The following is an 8,540-nucleotide window of genomic DNA, read 5'->3' on the forward strand; positions in this document are numbered from 1 at the left end:
CCTCAAAGAAAAGAGGAAGCAGTCTAGATGAAGGAGAAGATGGAAATAATGCTATGGTCTGTTCTGATCAGGACTTTGAAATGAAAGATGAGAATTTGGGGGTTGTTTCCTATGGCAGTGGGCAAATCACTGCAGTGCCTTAGGAAGGAAGTGAGGCCAGGGAGGAATATACTGTGATGCTCAATGCAATGGAGGATTTGTGATAATGGACCAAAGAAGATGAACTTCCACCATGTGCATTTTCAAAACATGTTTGCTCAGTGACCACCTGCCCTGATCAAGAGGACTTTAAACTAACCATGGAGAGAGAGGGGAAAGATGCCTAGATAAACGTGTTAAACAGGTTACCATGGGGCAAGGATAGTATTGAGAGAAGAAAAAAGGTGTGGGACTTGCCCAATGAGTCACATGAGAATGTAATTGGTAAGGGAGTTGGAAACAATACTTAGAGCTTCAGATATCCACATGCTGGTGGGCTGTGCATAGGTAAGAAATAACATGCACTTGAAATGATAACAGAGGACAGTAAATCCAGTCTCTTAAGGTTCATTGAGCTGTGGAAGTATGAGAGTCAACCCACTGCCAGTCACTATTGCATCAGATGAAAGGACTTTTACGCTACTGAATGTGAATCACCTAGCACGGTGCTTAGCACAGGGCAGTTATTATTTGGATTAGAAAAAATAGCTATAAAGCCCTTGTAAATTCCTGATCTTCTCTTCATCCCTACTCCCACCTCAGTAAATGCACCATAATCTATCCAGTTTTGCAAGCCTAGAAACCCAGCACTCTCCTACCTTTTCAAAGCAAACCACATCTTGTTGATTCCAACTCATAAATATTCATGGCTCTCCTCCATTTCGTTTCTCTGTCTCTCCACTTTACACTACCATCATCTCTGGGGCTGTTCCAATAGTTCCCTAACGAGTCTCTCTAATTACACTTTCACTCCAGTCTTACCCATTTCTCACCATGCAGTCAGGGCCTTCGCTGTAAAACAAAATCCATTCATGCCACCTCCTATGTAAAACCTATTCACTGTTCCCCATCACTGAGGGTGAACACAAAGATAACGCTTTAATACGGCCGACAGTGCCCACATGTTCTGGCCTCCACCGGAGTCTCCAGGCTCACCTCTCTGTCCTTGTTTGGCGACTTTCAGCTCCTACAATATGCCAGGCTCCTTCTTGCCATAAGATCTTTGCAGGCGTTACTTTGTTTGCCTGAAACAGTTTCCTCTGTCCTCTTCGCCTAGTTAATTCCTATTTATTCCTCGGATCTCAGTTTGCCTGCTGATTTTCTCTGGGAGAGCCTTCCCTGACCGCCCATAGTAAGGGAGTTCTCCTAGTACACATTCTTACAGCATCCTCTGCTTTTCCTCATCACAGGTTGTAACTAGTTTTTTTGTAAAATTAGTTCGTTAATGGCTCTCTCTCCCACTAGACTATAAACAACTAAGGGCAGGGACTATGTCTATTTTGCTCACTGTTATAGCTCTAAGACCTAGCCAAATGCCAATCAAATAGTGAAATACTCACTATACATTTCATAAATAACGCATCTATAATCTATACCTGATTTCAAGATTAGATTAAGAAAAAACCCATTATGGTGCAGGATGTTGATAGTAGGAGAGGCTGTGGTGGGGGGAGGGCAGGGAGTGTAAGAGAACTCTGTACTTCCAACTCAATTTTGCTATGAACCTAAAACTGCTCTAAAAACTAAAGTCTACTAAAAATTTTTTAAAAACTATTATGGAAAATTTTAAACAAAATTATACAAAATTAAAAGAACAGTATAATGGATCCCCATGGACCCACCACCTTAGATCATTTGAGTCTTCGGGGTGACTAGCGAACTAATTCCCTTTTAAATTGACTTCAGATTTCATGACTGACATAAGAGTAAAATGACTTACATTTATATATCCTGTGGAAATGATAAATGATAATTCCCTTTTTAAAAAGCATAACATGAGCCTTCACATTTTGGACTTTCCAGTCCCTGAAGGATCCTTGTGCACTTTCACAGCTCTCCGATTTCACTGGACAGCAGGGTGCATGCGTTGACCACTGCACTGTGTTACTTGGACATCAGAATGCCCTGGTCCCCTCAAGAGCATTTGAAATCAACATGAAAACCCTAATTCATTTCAATGACCACTCACCCTTACACTTCAGCACTTTTAGACAAAAGCAAAGACAATTAGCCACTGTGAGCTATACAAAAAAAACCTTTGAAAACAGAATGACTAAGATGTTTACCCAAAGAAATCCTTACAGTTCCTTGACTGTGTTGGGCTGCTTCGCACCCCCAAGGCCTTTGCACTTGCTGTACCTCTGTCCAGATGATGTCCTGGCTTGATCTAGCGAACTCCCACCTATCCTTCAGATCTCAGTTCAAGTGCCCCCTCCCCTGAGAAGCCATTGCTGATCCTCTACCCCGCCCCCCATATAGATGGCCTTCTCTGTGTTCCAGGCTAACCTCTGACCCTGTACTTGATTAACTTTTACTGTCTGTCTTTCCAATTGTCTGTAAGTTATGTGAGAGCAGAACCACTGAACTGTAGAGAGAGGCATTATAATGTAGAAATTAAGCAACAGCATATAAGCTTCAGTTTATGAGACCTGGGTTCAAATGAGAAGCCCAGCACTTAGTGGCTGTGAGGCCTTAGGTAACTTCTTGAATCTGAGCCCCAGTTTTGTCACATATTAAATGGAGATACTAATACCTACATCATAGAGTTGTCACGAGGGTTATGAGAAATTATGAGTATAAAGCACTTAGAAGAATGAGTACTTAGCACATAGTTAATACTCAATAAAGACATGTTGAAAGAAACAAGAAAAAGAAGGAAAGAGAGGACAGAAGAGGAGTGAAGGCCTGCACAAAAAATGAACAGATGGAAAACCCCACAACTGTGAACAGATTCTGATCTTGAGGAGTGCGCCCCTCTATTTAGCCATGGGCGAATTAGAGAGACTTTAACATTTCGAAGTTGAAATGCATACATTGTTCTCTGTCTTTTATGGAGAAAAACATGCATTCCACTTCTTTTCATATTTACCCTGAGGGGGAGCGCACCAATCTGCCTTCACGGTTCTCCTTATCAGCTGACATGATGTTCCTCGTTCAACTGTTCTTTTGTATCTTTGGCCACATTCATTCTTGACTGGCTTCATATACTTTACTAATCTGAAAATTATATTTACTGGGCACCTACTTGTACAGCGTATTACAGCTAACACAAGTATGAAACGACACGGCATTTTGGCTCTGCGTTCCGATGGCCCAGGAGTTGGCAACATTAAGCATGCATGAGGTAGAGTGGTGGATTAGGAGATTTATACATGTAGCTCAAGTGCTTGGGCATCTCGTTGCTGGAACAGGGACTCTGAATGACAGGTCCTTTCCTCTTTCTCAGAAAAGTTCAACTTTGCCTGGCACTGTGGTAGACACTGCAGGGGACAGCAAAGGAAGTAAGGCTCGGCTCCTACTCTCAAGGAGCTGACCACAGAGTGGGGGAGATTCTACCCTGAGATAAGCACAAGCTAAAGAAAATGCCACAGGAGAAACACAAGGCAAGTGCTCAAGGTTTCAAAGGAGGGACAGGCTGTATCAGGTTGGAGAGATACAAAAGAATTTATTCATTCATCCGTCCATTCATTCAATGAAAAATATTTATTGGGTGCCTATTATATGCCAGGCACTAAGCTAGCTATTAAGAACAAGAGAGAAATGAGCCAATATTCCTAACCTCAAAGACCTAATAATAAAGTGGGAGGGACATAGAAACAAACTATATCATTCATCCATTCATCCATTCAACATTTATTGTCTGTTAAGTCCCAAGCTCAAGGATGAAATAAACATGGTCCCTGTGCTAAAAAGAACCCATAGTATAGTTCAGGCGATAGGTATATAAACCAAAAATTTCAATACATTTTGTTAGGTGCCATGATAGGTATGTTAAAAATGGTGAAGTCACAAGGTGGACGGTGAAGGGGCAGCTAATTCTTTCTGGAGTCAGGGAAGGCTTCTAAGGGGAGCACAATCGTGGGGCTGTTAGAGGATGAAGGACTTCGCCAGGTAGTTGTAGAGAGGTGGGCGGAAGAGTATTTGAGGCAGGTTGTACGACCCGGCTGGAATAAGAAGCAAGAGTGGAGATGTTTTAGAGAGAGTGGCCAGATTGTGGAGGTTTTTTAAGCCCTGCAGCTTAAAGAATGGAACGTCCAGGTGCAAATGACTGCTCAGAGGACCAGGTGAGTGAGTGAGCGCAGACGGGCAGGAGGGAATGGCAGGGAAAGGTTCTCAGTGCAGCAGCTGTCTGAATGTCTTCCACGATGTGTCGGAACTTGTTAGGAGACCAGAAAGATAAACACATTCAATTAGGAAGAAACAGTATTCCTCAGGAAGAGGGTCCCTCTTCTTGGATTTTGACAGGTACAATGATGGAGGGAAGGGATTCCAGAAAGAAAAAACAGCTTGAGCCAAAGGCAGAAAGCTCACACACACACATGTAATTGAAGAGTAGTGAAAGCCTATGGAAGCAGCTTTACCTGTGTTTCTAACCTCAGTTCACACTGTGTGTCTGGCCCTGACTCTGACCATTGTGTAAATTCACACAGCAGGGATGTCTTCCAGCCACTCCTTTCTCTTCTTCAAGGGTGGGTCTTGGGTATTCAGAGTTTGTGTGAAGTTAGGAGACCAAATCAATAGTGGCTGCTACACGGCTTCACGGCCTTGTGACAAAAAGGGCCTTGAGGCTCCAATGCAGAAGTGGCTACAGGCCCAGCTCCTCCGTCCAGACTGACCCTTGCCAAGGCCTTCTCCCTGTGTTGGGGGCTGGAGAAGTCAAAAAGAAATCTCTCTCTTTTCTCCTGAGTTTGGAACTAACTAAGAATTAAGACCAGGAGGCAGACCATTAGTGATCAAAATATCAGATTTATTTGTTGATGAAGTTGACCTGAACAGTGTGGCTTGACCTGCAGCCAAAAGGATTTCTTGAAATGCCCCTCCTGGTCTTGCTTACCCTGCAAAATGCCAGCTTCCCCATGCAGGGCCAAGCCTGCTTGGCCACATCACCACAGGGCAGACTAGAATGCAAGTGTCCTGTGGCCAGGCTGGCTCTGAAAGGACACAGAGAAAAGGCAGGGGCAGATTCACGGGTCACCCCTTCTCTTGGGGACAGCAGAAGCCCTGGGAGTCCCTCCATACTTTTCCCTTTCAGGGGAGGAAGGTGGAAATTCCCTTCTCTCTGTGGAATGTGAAGAGCAGGGAGTAACTGTTGATCCCCAGCCTACCACACACAGTAATTTCACCTTTTCTGCCTTGTAGAATTTTGACTTTCTATCACCTGACTAAGCACTTAGTCATTTACTTCTAAGTGGGAAATTTCTATCTCAAGTCTGCAAGTTCCTTAAGGCGGGAGAGCATCATGTAGTTGTTTTCTTTTAATCTCTTCCCTCTCACACACACTAGGAAGAAAGAGAGAAGGGAAGGAAGGAGGGAGGGGGAGGGGAAGTTGGGGAGAGAGAGAAGGGGGGAGGGTGGGAGGGGAGAATAGATCTGTGGCTGGTGGTGACTCCCAGTGACTGGCTCCTCTCCTTTTCCCTGGCTCCAGTTGGCCCCCAGGGTCTCTGCCCCAACAGCTGCAGTCAGTCTCTAGCTGAGGCTTTGGGACCAATTCTGAGGCCATGGCTCCTGGCCTCGCCTCAGGTCACCCTGTTCCTAGAATGGGGCTCCTGCTGCCTGGGATTCAGTCCCTGCCAAGTAATTGTCTTGCCTGAATTCTATTTACTCCAGTTGGCCCTTCTGGAGATTGAGCCCTCCACCAGAACCTTCACTCGTAAGGCAGAATCCTTCTTTCTGGCCTTCTGTGCTGCCTTGTCTGGGCTGATTCCTGCCCCTAGCAGTGTGATGCCAGCATCCTCTTCCCTCTTTCCAAGCTCCCCCTTCTCGATGAGCCCTTCCCTGACTATTTGTATTATTCTGAGCAAGTCTTGCTGGTTTTTGAGCCTCCGCTTTCCCACTCTGATTTGCCTGTTTGATGTCACCAGATCCCTGGTTCTGACATAAGAAGGCTGATTTCTTTGCACAAGCACACTAGCACTAACACACACCCAAATTAGGGCTGTTATGTGAAGGACTCACCTGAGAAGGTTGCATTACATGCCTAGTCCAGGGATGCTGCTATTGTTCAAGGATGCTTCTAGAAGTCCTCTGTTGGAATTTCATGGAGTCACAGAGCAAGGACTCTGGACACCACCCCCACCCCCAGTTCTACCTTTCACTTTGTATGTGGGGGCACTGCGGCTCTGCGAGCTTTGGAACCCACTGAGACCACACATCAAGTTACAGGAGAAGCGGAACCCTGCCCTCGGCTCTCCTACCACGTGACTCTCCTCAAAGCCAGCTTACAAGCCACAGAACAAATGATCTCATAACCCTACAGCACTGGTGGTCAATCTTTTTTTGAATCATGGAGTCAGGGAATCTGATAAAAGCTAGACTTGCATGATTCCTCAGGAAAATATACAGACACTCAAAACTTGCACACACTGCACAATGAGAACCCCTGCTCAACACCTGCCCCCAAATTTCAACGGCAACATCATGCAGCGTCACTGTCTTCCTCATCCTCTAGACCTGCATGCAAAATGACTTCCGGCTGTTCCCAAATATCAAATCCCTGAAGGAATGGGATGTTCCTGTGCCGAGGAAGTCAAAAGAATGTGCTATAAGCTCAAAAGGCATTTCCACAAAAAGCATTCCAAAGATGTCTGAAGAAAGCTAGGGTCCCTGGGAAATGTGGCTTCTCCAGATAACCACCTGGAAGAGGGTAGCCTCTGTGCTCCTGCCCCTTTCCCTCTCAGGCAAAGCTCATATGGAGACTTTGGTCTGACAACTTCTTATCTGCTAATTCAATGAAGGACAGTTCCAAAGCATAGCAGATACTGCCTCCTCCATGCAGCCTTCCGGGACCTCTCCAGGTATTTTTGTGCTTCTTGCTTCCTGTCCCAAAGCTTTGTATAAGGCTGCATCCCAATTTCATCCATACCTCTCCCACCAGACTTTGGGTACAGATCTGAAGGGCAGACACCGGATTCATGCATTTCATCATTTGACATTTACTAAGAGGCCACTGTGAGTTAGCACTGCAGACACAATGGTGAACAAAACAGTGCTGCAGACTCTCAAGAAAGGCAGACAAACAAGAAATCACACAACAAAGCGTGCCTAACGCTCCCCTCTAGGAGCTACAGGGGGATTTACAGTCCAACCTGTCTCTTGGGGGAGGGACACTTTTTAAGCTACGATGGGATGGATATCTTCCCAGGGCCCAGCACAAAATATGTGCTCAATCTTAAACATTTCCCAAGGCAAAATCCTCTGTGCTTGCTGGAGGGCTTCCTCCCTGCGGGCAACTGCTCACTAAGCTAAGGGCTGTGGTGAACCAGGGCCTGGCCATTCAGAACTGGTCCAGCTAGCATCACGCCCAGCTGGTTAGCTCCGTCAGCTCTTCCCAAGACATCTGTGAAGCGGTGGAAAAAGCAGTGGATTTAGAAGTCTTGTAGGCTGCGGTCCTAGGGCTCTGTCACTGACCACACTGGGGAGTTCTTGGGCCACTCACTCTTCTTTTGTATGCAGATGCCACCTCCCAGAGCAAAGGAACCTATGAAAGCCCTTTTCAGACTTAATCTATATATCTCTCCATCCATCTAATCTATCGCCGAGCGGGTCTCAGCTTTGTAGGGGAAGAGGAGAACGGGGTAACGGTAAATTTAAGAGAAGGGAGGAGGGCATTGCTTCATAGGGCCTCTGCCTCAAGGCCTTTGCTGCCTCACATGACCTGGATTTGGCAGAGAGGGGGCAGTTTGAATTCCAGGCGGGCGAAAAGGCCTTGGCTAGAAGCTCTAGCGGATTTCACAACACAGCAGGGGAAGGCTTCCCACGGAGAGACGGGGTGGAGGTTGGGGGGAGGGAGAAGCTGCAATTCTGCAAATTGGGAAAGGGAGAAGGTGGGAGACTCTCGAAAGGCAGGATGAGGCAGAGCGAGAAAACCTCTGATTACCGGACAGCACCCCAATCTCCCCGCTAACAACCTCCACCCGCAAGCCATGTTATCTCAAACTTGTCTGGCGCCCTACCTATGACCCCCGCAGCGCGCCCCGAAAGACACTGGGGGAGCAGGAGCAGCCCGGCCACCCGCGCATGCGCACCCTTGCGCAGCCGCCGAACATTTTCCATTCATTCATCAGCGGCGCTCCATCCTCTCTTTTTATCTCCACTTGCGCCTCGTGGTCAACCCACAGCAGCTTCACAGTTCGCAGGCGGCCGGGGGTTGGGGGGGTAGGAGCAGGAAGAGGCGAGCCGAGAAGCAATCAGGCCTGGAACTACAGCTCCCAGCAGACACCGCGCCGGCCCCGCCTTCTTGTGGGCGGGCCCGAGGGCCTCCCACGGCTTAAAGCGGCGAGCTCTGCTAGTCGACGCGACTGCTGGGCGCTGAGTCCGCGCCTCCTGTTCCAAGCAGGGCAGAG

This window comes from Equus asinus, chromosome 10 (genome assembly GCF_041296235.1).
Source record: "Equus asinus isolate D_3611 breed Donkey chromosome 10, EquAss-T2T_v2, whole genome shotgun sequence".
Taxonomy (NCBI): domain Eukaryota; kingdom Metazoa; phylum Chordata; class Mammalia; order Perissodactyla; family Equidae; genus Equus; species Equus asinus.